The 13,122-nt window shown below is 45.6% G+C and overlaps 1 protein-coding gene across 1 annotated transcript in view; it reads left to right on the forward strand.

Moving 5' to 3' along the window:
- Positions 1 to 13,122, forward strand: part of ARHGEF25 (Rho guanine nucleotide exchange factor 25) — a 548,945-nt gene that overhangs the window by 480,192 nt on the left and 55,631 nt on the right. The window lies entirely within an intron of this gene.

Here is a 13,122-nt window from a genome sequence, read left to right on the forward strand (position 1 = left end):
TACAGGAGGGGGGTCAGAGGCTGCGGACATGGTACAGGAGGGGGGTCAGAGGCTGCGGACATGGTACAGGAGGGGGGTCAGAGGCTGCGGACATGGTACAGAAGGGGGGTCAGAGGCTGCGGACATGGTACAGGAGAGGGTCAAAGGCTGCGGACATGGTACAGGAGAGGGTCAGAGGCTGTGGACATGGTACAGGAGAGGGTCAGAGGCTGCAGACATGGTACAGGAGGGGGTTCAGAGGCTGCGGACATGGTACAGGAGGGGGGTCAGAGGCTGCGCACATGGTACAGGAGGGGGGTCAGAGGCTGCACACATGGTACAGGAAGGGGGTTAGAGAATGCGGACATGGTACAGGAGGGGGTCAGAGGCTGCGGACATGGTACAGGTGGGGGGTCAGAGGCTGCGGACATGGTACAGGAGGGGGTCAGAGGCTGCGGACATGGTACAGGAGGGGGTCAGAGGCTGCGGACATGATACAGGAGGGGGGTCAGAGGCTGCGGACATGGTACAGGAGGGGGGTCAGAGGCTGCGGACATGGTACAGGAGAGGGTCAGAGGCTGTGGACATGGTACAGGAGAGGGTCAGAGGCTGCGGACATGGTACAGGAGAGGGTCAGAGGCTGTGCACATGGTACACGCGGACATGGTACAGGAGGGGGGTCAGAGGCTGCGGACATGGTACAGGAGGGGGGTCAGAGGCTGTGGACATGGTACAGGAGGAGGGGGGTCAAAGGCTGCGGACATGATACAGGAGGGGGGTCAGAGGCTGCGGACATGGTACAGGAGGGGGGTCAGAGGCTGCGGACATGGTACAGGAGGGGGGTCAGAGGCTGTGGACATGGTACAGGAGGAGGGGGGTCAAAGGCTGCGGACATGATACAGGAGGGGGGTCAGAGGCTGCGGACATGGTACAGGAGGGGGGTCAGAGGCTGCGGACATGATACAGGAGGGGGGTCAGAGGCTGCAGACATGGTACAGGAGAGGGTCAGAGGCTGTGGACATGGTACGGGAGAGGGTCAGAGGCTGCGGACATGGTACAGGAGAGGGTCAGAGGCTGCGGACATGGTACAGGAGAGGGTCAGAGGCTGCGCACATGGTACAGGAGGGGGGTCAGAGGCTGCAGACATGGTACAGGAGGTGGGTCAGAGGCTGCGGACATGGTACAGGAGGGGGGTCAGAGGCTGCGGACAGGGTACAGGAGGGGGGTCAGAGGCTGCGGACATGGTAAAGGAGGGGGGTCAGAGGCTGCGGACATGGTACAGGAGGGGGGTCAGAGGCTGCGGACATGGTACAGGAGGGGGGTCAGAGGCTGCAGACATGGTACAGGAGGTGGGTCAGAGGCTGCGGACATGGTACAGGAGGGGGGTCAGAGGCTGCGGACATGGTACAGGAGGGGGTCAGAGGCTGCGGACATGGTAGATGAGATGGTCAGAGATTGCAGACATGGTTGATTCAAGAGATGGTCAGGGACTGAGTTTACAGCTGAACCCGGTGTAAAAGTGTATAGTATCGCAGGGCTGCTTCACTCTATTTAAACCAGCTGTGCAGGATCAAGTCAGTAAAAGTGACACAAGACAGCAGCACATCCAATTTCCAAAATAAAAATTGTTTTACAAACAGTTAACTGCTCAAGATTAGTGGAGTTCAGTAAACAGGTAATGGGTTTGTGAAGCTTCTAACCTGAACCAACAGTAAATGCTTCAAAAATAAAATAAAAACCCATGCAGCACACACACAGCTCAAACTAGCTGAATTGAAGCTGAAATGGTTAACAGCCATGTGTTCCTGGTGTTGCTGCAGCATCTTCCTATCAGTGTATCAGGCTATGTACAGCCCAGGGAGATAAAACATAAGGAGTAAGGAGAGAGGAGGCTGATCGATAACCTGCACAATGCCTGAATACACAGCTATCTGAAACACACTGCAGCCCACCAGCATTACATGTGACATTGCTCTAACTGTAGCCATACCTTCTTGTTCTTGCATCTATCTCCCTGGTGCTCCCAGTCAAATGTGGCGGGCTGGAGAGGGGCGGGGGAGGAGTGTGATACTGCCTGCTGACTGGCTGTGAATGGAAGGGAGGAGGAGCTCCACATCTAGCCCGCCCATCCCCGACATCAGAGCTCTGATCTGACAGCTCTGCTCTCTCACTCTCACTGACACTGTGCATCCGCACAGATCACATGTAATGAAGGGTACATGCGATCAGCGCATCCGCACTAATGTGAACCAGTGTAACGTGAGAATTACCTACCCCGTGAGAAAAACCTACCTACGTCACTTCCTGCCAGGAACAGCTGAGCAGCGCAGCAGTGTGTATGCTCACAGCCCCGGAGACCTAATGGAAGAGCTGAGGATCAGACTAGTGCGCATGCGCACTAGTCTGAATTGATCTCGGTGTCCGTGAAAAAAACCTACCGACGCGGCGGTGACATTAAACAGCTGTGCTGCACTATCACTCATCTCCGCGCCTGTCCCGGTCACTTCCCTGATCTTGGCTAGTAAATATAAAAGCGGCTGGCGGCTCCGTGATTTATCTTTTCATACAGCCGCCGCCGCTTTTATATTTACTAGCCGAGAGCAGGGTAGTGACCGGGACAGGAGCGGAGATGACTCATAGTGCAGCACAGCTGTTTTAATGTAACTGCTCACGTTACACACACTGCCATAAACCGGAAGTGACGAGGGTAGGTTTTTCTCACGGGTAGGTAATTCTCATGGAACACCGGCACTTAAAGGCAGGAAAAAAAACCTTTTTGGTTTGCATTTCTGATTGGAGCTTACTGGCAGAAAAAAATGCTAAACTCTCCTAAACTTTGTAAAAAAAAAAACGCTCTATATTGGCATATTCTGCCAAGGGACCGGGCATTTTTTAAGCACAGTGTGCATGGAGCCTTACTAGTAAATTGACTGCTGTCTGATTTTTCTAATTTGTTCAGTTATCTATATAGCTTTAGGGCTCTTTCACATGGGCGTTCAGTTTTTTTTGCCCGATCAGGTCCTTTTTTTTTTTTTGCAACGGACACGTTTGCGGATGAAAACAGACATAATGTATGTCTATGTAAATACGGATGTCAGTGGATGACACCACTGACATCCGTTTTTGCATCCGTTCCGTTTTTTGAACGGAAGAAAAAAATAGGGTTCTCTTCCATTCCAAAAAACTGAACTGAACGGAACGGGCGAAAAACGGATGTCAGCGGATGATCATCCGCTGACATCCGTATTTACATAGAGATACATTATGTCCGTTTTTCATCGGATGGGATGAAAAACGGACATATGGAACGCCCGTGTGAAAGAGCCCTTAGGGTGTCAGTTTATCAAAAATTTGATGTGCAGGTAGTGACATTGGGCAAAAATGTGCTCAAAATTCTTTAATGAACTAAAACCCCAAGTACACTATATTTTCAAAAGTATTGGGACGCCTGCCTTTACACGCACATAACCTTTAATGGCATCCTAGTCTTAGTCTGTAGGGTTCAATATTGAGTTGGCCCACCCTTTGCAGCTATAACAGCTTCAACTCTTCTAGGAAGCCTGTCCACAAGGTTCAGTAGTGTGTCTATGAGAATGTTTGACTATTCTTCCAGATGGGCATTATTGAGGTCAGGCACTGATAATGGACGAGAAGGCCTGGCTCGCAGTCTCCGCTCTAATTCATGTGTTCTATCTGGTTGAGGTGAAGACTCTGTGCAGGCCAGTCAAGTTCCTCCACCCCAAACTCGCTCATTCATATCTTTATGGATCTTGCTTTGTGCACTGGTCCAAATCATTTAGTGGAGGGGGGTTAAGGTGTGGGGTTGTTTTTCAGGGGTTGGGCATGGCCCTTTAGTTCCAGTGAAGGTAACTCTTAAGGCGTCAGCATACCCAAGACTATTTGGACAATTTCATGCTCCCAACTTTGTGGGAACAGTTTGGGGATGGCCCTTTCTTGTTCCAGCATGACTACACACCAGTGAACAAAGCAAGGTCCATAAATATATGGATGAGCAAGTTTGGGATGTATCTAGCCAAAATAATGAAAATGCACCAATTATTCATCTGCTGAAAACGGACATTAATAGTACAGGTTTATATACTTGAAACCATCTTTATATCAGCCTCCTGTAATTCTCTCCATATTGGCAGTCAGATGGGAGAAGGATGGGCTTCACTTATAACCAATGAAAGCTTTTTTGCTTTCCTTAGGCCTGTCAGTTTTACACAGCGAACAAGATAACAGGCAGAAAGAGGACATGAATAACCTTACCAGAATGCTGCTGCTCCTCCATTGTCCAGTCCAGTGGTGTACAGTAAACCCCCCTCCATTGCGGGGGTTACGTTCCGGACCCAGCCGCGAAAAGTGAAATTCCGCGAAATAGAAAAACCCTATTAAAATGCATTGTAGGCATGATTTTTTTTACTGTCACTGTACGTGTAGAAGCATTTTAAGGTCTTTAAACACACTTTTAAAACAATAGAAACTCATTTAAACACATAAAAGATACTGAGAGACATAGCAAGAGCAATGGAAAACACAAAAATCTTTCATTTTTAATGATTTATATAGTAAAATAACATTACAAAAAATAACGCGAATTACCGGGACCGCAAAAACTGAACCGCGATGTAGCGGGGGATTACTGTATTTAGGTTTTGTGCTGCCCTAGGCCTGACTAAACTTGGGCACCCCCTAATTTAAATATGACCCACCCCTTTCTGTAATTAAAAGTCTTAATTGTATATGATGCAATTCAATAAGCTTGCTCAAGGACAAGGATGTTTAAATAAATTAAATCATATTATTGAAATGATGCCTGCCATACCGGGGGGGGGGGGGGGAGGATTGAAGGCGGAGCATTAGGCTGCAGTGCCAAACTTATTAGCATTGGCGGCCGTCAGGCCAGTTGTATTAAGTGTGGTCGGCAGCTGTCGGTCTGTCTGAATATCCTCACCGGCCGTTATTATCATACCGGCAGGTAGCAGCGTGACCGCTTTATGGGGCTGCCAGACTAATTTGCCTCCTGGACCCTGCCCTCTGGCCCAATTCGCCCCATAAGACTGGCACTATACTAAAAGTGTAGCACAAGCCGACATGGACCCTTTTTATGCAGTAAGAAGGCTGTTTTTTTTTTTCACGTGGGGTGCAGCTTTTTTGCTGCCCCCCTGCAAAATGCCACCCTAGCCTGGGCCCTGTCGGCCTAGGCCAAGATACAGCACTGGTCCAGTCCCAGGCTGGGATGGATTTTTGACCAAGCAGTGTTACTTAAAGAGAAACGATGTGTTCTCTGCAAAAAAAACCAGAAGGATAAAGATACATTCGCCATCCGTCTGACGAATTGAATGACGATTGGATGGAAACGGACATGCAGTCTGTTTCTATCCAACCGCCCCATAGAGAGCAGCAGGCTGTGTCTGTGTCCCCTCTGCATAGCAGAGTGAACATGAACCTGTCATCTGCCTGCTCATTGAGGATCAGCGGAGAGATCCCCGCTGAGCAGACAGATCCGCTTGGACAGATTCCGCCTGGGTGAAAGGGGCCTTAGAAACTAATCAAAATCTAAATCTAAATAGCTTGCAACAGCGAATCTGTCACCATTCCCAGTGGTTTTGCTTGGTACAGTACCCAAGCATACAGAATATCCAGGATGTACAAAGTACGCCCAATGTAATGAGATATTTTTGGGCATATTTAATTGTTACATGACTAAGACAGTGTAGTTGCAGGATCTGTTGAGCAATTTATTCTCAAAAAGCTTGCGAGAGATCAAGTGGTCTTTTACGTTTCAAGTCTCAGCATTTTGCTCTCTTCCCTCTTCCTGTGCTCCCACTCCATATTTTTATAACAGATTGGAAGACTAGCAGCATTCCAACTGCTGGTATTAGGCAGAAAACTAAATTATTGGAAAAAAAAAGTGATCTTTTTTTTCTCAGAACCTGGAGGATGAACTACTCCAGGGTGCCTGCAGCTACGGAGGCCAGTGGGAGTTTGTTTTAAAGCATTTGTACAGTTTGTTAGGAATATTCTCATAGCCGTAAAGATTAAACTGGTCTGCATCACAGATTGGACCTATTCCCTAAGCTGCAGTCACATGAAACCGCTCAATATTCTTTCTCAACAAGTGCAACAAATTACAAGTATTTTCAGATCATAAAGTGTTATTCAAATAAATAGTGAATCACCCAATTGGATAAATATGTAAGAAAAAGTGCACAAATCAATGCCCTACCAAATGTTATATACAGTATCTCACAAAAGTGAGTACACCCCCCCCATTTTTGTAAATATTTTATTATATCTTTTCATGTGACAACACTAAAGAAATTACACTTTACTACAATTTAAAGTAGTGAGCGTACAGCTTGTATAACAGTGTAAATTTGCTGTCCCCTCAAATAACTCAACACACAGCTATTAATCTCTAAACCGCTGGCAACAAAAGTGAGTACACCCCTAAGTGAAAATGTCCAAATTGGGCCCAAAGTGTCGCTATTTAGTGTGGCCACGATTATTTTCCAGCACTGCCTTAACCCTCTTGGGCATGGAGTTCACCAGAGCTTCACAGGTTGCCACTGGAGTCCTCTTCCACTCCTCCATGACGACATCACGTTGCTGGTGGATGTTAGAGACCTTGCGTTCCTCCACCTTCCATTTGAGGATGCCCCACAGATGCTCAATAGAGTTTAGGTCTGGAGACATGCTTGGCCAGTTGATCACCTTTACCCTAAGCTTCTTTAGCAAGGTGTGTTAGGGGTCGTTATCGTGTTGGAATACTGCCATGCGACCCTATCTCTGAAGGGAGGGGATCATGCTCTGCTTCGGTATGTCACAGTACATGTTGGCATTCCTGGTTCCCTCAATGAACTATAGCTCCCCAGTGCCGGCAGCACTCATGCAGCACCAGACTATGACACTCCCACCACCATGCTTGACTGTAGGCAAGACACACTTGTCTTTGTACTCCTCACCTGGTTGCTTGACCCCATCTGAACCAAATAAGTTTATCTTGGTCTCATCAGACCACAGGACATGGTTCCAGTAATCCCTGTCCTTAGTCTGCTTGTCTTCAGAAAACTGTTTGCGGGCTTTCTTGTGTATCATCTTTAGAAGAGGCTTCCTTCTGGGACGACAGCCATGCAGACCAATTTGATGCAATGTGTGGCGTATGGTCTGAGCACTGACAGGCTGACCCCCCACCCCTTCAACCTCTGCAGCAATGCTGGCAGCACTCATACGTCTATTTCCCAAAGACAACCTCTGGATATGACGCTGAGCACGTGCACTCTACTTCTTTGGTTGACCATGGCGAGGCCTGTTCTGAGTGGAAACTGTCCTGTTAAACTGCTGTATGGTCTTGGCCACCTTGCTGCGGCTCAGTTTTAGGGTCTTGGCAAACTTCTTATAGCCTAGGCCATCTTTATGTAGATAAACAATTATTTTTTTCAGATCCTCCGAGAGTTCTTTGCCATGAAGTGCCATGTTGAACTTCCAGTGAGCAGTATGAGAGAGTGAGAGCGATAACACAAAATTTAACACACCTGCACCCCATTCATACCTGAGACCTTGTAACACTAACGAGTCACATGACACTGGGGAGGGAAAATGGCTAATTGGGCTCAATTTTGACATTTTAACTTAGGGGTGTACTCACTTTTGTTGCCAGCGGTTTAGACATTAATGGCTGTGTGTTGAGTTTTGAGGGGACGACAAATTTACACTGTAGCAAAGTGTAATTTCTTCAGTGTTGTCACATGAAAAGATATAATAAAATATTTACAAAAATGTGAGGGGTGTACTCACGTTTGTGAGATACTGTATATAAAACAATAAAATTTTTAACACAAGTGATTCATTTAAGTACTCTCTCTACAATTGTCTTTGTGTATCATAATCAGAAATCAATTAAAAGGTCCTTTTCATCACAAGTGCGCCATGCTTGAATAGTTCAAAATGTTAAATCAACACCTACACCTTCAAGAGTAATATGTACTCACCGCCAATGCAAAAATAATAATCTTCTGGGAGATAACCACATTAACAGTCCAATTCTTGACTGATCAGTTTTTACTACCACTTCTCTCCACCTGCCACTCAAGGGTTGAAACCTCCAATCTTCCAAGGATATCCCATCCTAGACATTACCCTATCTTCAGGAGAGGACAAAGAGAGGCTCCACATAGGGTAAACATACTTAAAAAGGTTTATTGAATAAATGGTTTCACACTTACATTATATAGTAACACAGTGTATAGTGTTCGAGCCGCTGGCTCCAGCTGTGAGACCGAGCTGCGAGCCGACAAAGGAGTTTACGGCAGCCTGCACTGTCATAGCCTAGTCAAAGTTCTATTTTAAAAAGGAAACTTTTTAATGCTTTGGGGTAATTTTATTATAATATTTTAAAGTTTAAAAATGTTAAAGTGATGTTTTATAACAGCGGTCTTGAATTAAAATTTATGAAGGTCTGTTTAGCAAAATTTTCCTCCTGGCAGAAGTCCGAATCTCATTAACGCTATAACACATCACGGTACCCCTGTACGCCATTGTCTTCAGTGTACCTTTCACATTGTAGTCCCGTTTACATCACAGTCCCCTTTTTGAAGCAGTCCCACAGTGTCCTCTTCCCATAACTGCCCTCTTTACATTGTAGTGCTCTTTACATCGCAGTGCCCCTTAACATCACAGTCCTCCCTTTACAACAGTCCCACTGTGTCCTTAGTTTCCCTTCACATGACAGTGCCCCTATACACATCACAGTGCCCCTTTACACAACAAAGGGCCCCTTAACACAACATAGCACCCTTTAACACAACACAGGGCCCCTTAACGTAACACCAAAGAAAATTCCCATCTCAACTTACCAACCATCCAGGAACCAACCAAATTATCCTGTCTAACAGTATGCGTTAAAAACAGGAGTTTAGTTTGCACACATTTGCAAATACATGCGTAAGCTGCAGAGCCCCTTCATGGCATCCCAATATTATCTGCAGTCCATGATCCCCATAATTCTGCCTGGGATCCCGAATCGCCTCAGAATGCGGGGCCCGCCTGTGATCCCTCTTACTTTTAATGGTACCCCAATCGCGCAAACAGAATCAGAACTTCTTTTGGGAGACAGGCGTCCAGCGATTCTGTTTGCGCTATTTTACCGCGATTGGTCAGGCGTCAATCCCGGAAAAATCATGCCACGATTAGTGTGCCATTAAAAGTAACGGGGATCATAAGCCCATCCTGCATTTTGCGTCGATTCAGGATCACGGGCAGAATCGCAGCAATTCCTTCCGCGATCCAGAATGCCATGGTGTGAACGGAGCCTAAATTTTGAGAGCCCCCATACATTATAATGGATAGGCAGAAGGCAGGTGAGCCTGGAGGGAGCCCACCCCTCATTAAAGGAACAGCCACCCGCTGTGAAGATGACATCGGTGGCCGGGCTGGAGGCCACGGAGAGGACACCTAGCCATGGCATTGGTATGGCCGCGGCCCAGACAGGACTGTCACTCAGTCTGGGTATGAGCCGCGGTCTGCCATTTAGTGAGCGCTGTTTTATAACATGTTGCATAGTTTATATAGTAAGCCATTCTATGCAGTCATTAAAAAAAATAAACCACAAAATTTGTTTGTAAATTTTCTAATGCATGTTTAAAAAATTGAAAGAAGTTTCTGTTGATAACACCTCTATATTACTTATTACACATATAGCTTTGCTTGACCAAAGCAAATCCCATAATCAGCATTATCTGAAGGGTCAACAAAACAAGAAATTAGAAGAATTATGTTTTTTTTTTTTTTTATGTCAGAGCAATATTGAGAAAGAAAGATTACTTCTATTATAGCGATTATGTTTAGGCCTCCAATTTGTCAGTTAATATTTATGTATTTGTTTAATACAGCGAGTTCATTACTGCCTGAAAAGTTCATTGTGAGGATACTTATTACCCGTCACAAAGAGAAATAAACAGAACCCAGCTGATATAACACAAGCAGGAAATTGTGCTGCTTAAGTTGAGGGAGTGCAGAAACACCGAGGAGGAACTTATACAGCTCAGGTCCTCTGGGATATTTGTATCTTCATGCTGGTAAAGAGATATTGGGCGATCCTTTGTTCCCAAGCCATGCTCACATCAGATAGGTCAGTCTTAACACGAGACATTAGAGGATGCTTCTCCTACATGGATGTATCAAAGCCAGTTCATTAATGAGGGATCATCATCTGAAATAGCAATGACAAATAACGTAATGGCTCTCAGCCTCCCATTAAGTCATTTTTTATCCTCTGTGAGTGTAAAACAGCAATATCATCAATGCGATGCTTACTATATGTACTCTAATTACATCAATATGTTTTATGAGAACGCAGCAGTGCGTCAAAGGGGATGTCTAACAATCACTGGACAATATTATTCTACAGCAATATGTATCTGGTCTTATTTTACTGTCATCTCCTGTTGGTTACTGATGACCTGCCTGAAAATGATAAGATCATCATATTGCAGTAATGGCTACCTGTCATTAGGCTAAGTGATATGACAAGATGATGGAGCATCGCTTTTTTAAAGAAAGCCTTAACTGTCCTTTTTTTTTTTTTGTATATTAGGCTTAAAGGACAAATGTACTTTAACTCTTTCACTGCCCAAACATTATATATTTTCGGAAAGCAAACACCCTAGAGAATAAAATAGTGGTAGTTCAGATTTTTTATTTCATAGTTTATTAGCACATGGGTTTATGAAACACAAGATTTCAATACAAAAGACACTAAAGAAATTTTAGGCCACTCAATGCAATATATTCATCAGTTTTTTTGTTACATATAAAAGATGAGGTTGCGCTAAGTAAATAGATACCCAACATGTCAAGGCTTAAAATTGCATGCGCTGGTGAAAAGGCGATAAACTTCATTACCCTATATTTTCCATAGGCAACACTTTAAAAGCCAGAGAGGTATGACCTCTAATTACTGCTTGATGTTATGGGTGATCTAGTTGGAATCCTGGGGTGGATGGGAGAGGGGGTAGAGTTTAATAGGGGGGCGCAGTATGTTCCCTGTTTGGGGCGCCCTCTTCCCAGTGGCGTAGGCCAATTTGGAGGCTACTGGTGACATGAGTATCCCCCTTCCCCTCCATCCCTGGGCACGTATGAATGTACTTTCTTGATTTACAGACGGTCTGGTACCGAGAGCTTACCTCTCCGTGTTGGTCTTATCACTAGTATTGATTTTGTGTATTCATATATGTACCTCTATGTACTTCAGTTGCATTACCACTACGGTTTTACTATGTTTCTGTATGTTGTTTAATTTCCTTGAAAAACTCGAATAAAAAGATTTTCAAAAAAAAAAAGCCAGAGAGGTAATCAGTTTAGTGGTAAAGTATTATTAAACCTTTGTTTTTTATTTGATTAAAATAACAAACATGTCTATACTTAACTGCTCTGTGCAGTGCTTTTGCACAGAGCAGCCCAGATCCTCTTTTTCTGCTGGCGCTCCAGACCCCTCCTCTTCGGAAAGCCGCTTTCCATGGGGGCACCAGTATGTGCTCAATCCCGAACCACCCTGCCTGTGTCTATTTGCACAGGCTATCAATCTGCCCAATAAGGAGAGTGACAGTGGCGAGAGCCGCTGCTCTCGTATACGTCGCTGGATCAGATCGCAATTGACATTTTCATGCGTAGATGCCCCCCAATGTGTTTATTAGCATTTGTACATGTGTGCATGTGGGAGAGCAGGGGGAAGGGGGGTGTTTAAGTACTTTGGACAAAAAGTCCCCTATGTAATCATTCTATAGTAACGGGTTCTCTTTAATGATTCATCAAGAGTCTAAAAGACTCCTGATGTCTCACCTGCCATCCAGTGAAGCTAATAAAGTGCAGATCGCACTCCGTTAGCTTCTTCTTTAGCCATAGTGGCTGGGGAAAGTGACACCGGGAAATGGAAGTGCCATTTTACATGTTGCTTTCAGTTCATTAGCAGGAAGTGGAGATCAGTGAATGGAGGTTCGCTGATCAACCTCTCTTCTACCTGGTGGCACCTGGGCATGCAGAGCCTGGCAAACATACTAGGGGTGCGTGCAGGGTGGAAACAGGCATTTACAGAGATGCGTGAAAGCCCCACAGCCCCCAGATTGCTTCCATCTGAGAGCCAACTTTACAAGTTGACTTGAAGGAACAGAGGAAAGAACCCTTGTGCAGCACATCCACAGAGTCCTATGGTGGTAATGAGAGAGACAACCTAAACCTGGGCTCCAGTAATAGCTGCGCTCCAGGGGCGGAGCAAACCGAGTTGGGGGCGTGGCCTGGGAGCTGACAACCTCAGCGAGCCCAAGCTGAGGTTGTTTCTCTCTTTACCACCATAGGACTCTGTGGATATGCAGCGCCAGGGATCTTTCCTCTCTTCCTTCCATACAGGAGCTGGGATGAGCTCTAACCCTGGCTGGCACTCCTGCAGCAGGTGCAGTATCACCCATATTACTCCCCAGAGTGATCGAGCCTGAGTGGCACACTTAGAAACCATGGGTCACATTGACAAGTTATCTTGCCAGATTTACACATACTCCCGGTGCCTGCAGCCATGTTTTAAAGAGAATATAATAGTTTTGTACATGCAGCACCTATAAAACATATTAACCCCCTTAAAATGTTCATTTTTTATTGTCATAGATTGTAGAATTACAATGTATTTCATTGTTTTGTTTTTTTAAAGCTGAACTCTGGGATTGTAAGAAATATATCCCCCACCTGCACTGCAAGGATTAAATGTTTATTATGTCTAGGGGGCAGAGGAACAAGCTGATTCCTAGCTCCAACAGGCACCAGTGCTGCCCACTTAACCCTGTGGAGCAATTAACCCTGTGTTGTATGTGAAGGGGATGAGCATGCAACTGCATCCATGAGAAGCTTAAAGAGGAGGCTGCAGGGACCTAAACACACATAGCAGAGCCTGCAAGAGCCAGGAAGAAGGTAAGCATTACTCCTTATCCCTGTACCCCCTAGGCTAAAGAGGGGTACACTGAGGACAGATGGCAGCCTTCAGCTTCTCTCCGTGAGTCCTGACCTTCTCTGCCTTCTACCCTGTACTATGCTGTGTGTAAACCTGCCCTGCATTGCAGGTTTACTGAGACAGACAGAGAGAGAGACTTTCTA

Source organism: Pelophylax lessonae (assembly GCF_965119305.1).
Source record: "Pelophylax lessonae genome assembly, chromosome: 2".
Lineage (NCBI taxonomy): Eukaryota > Metazoa > Chordata > Amphibia > Anura > Ranidae > Pelophylax > Pelophylax lessonae.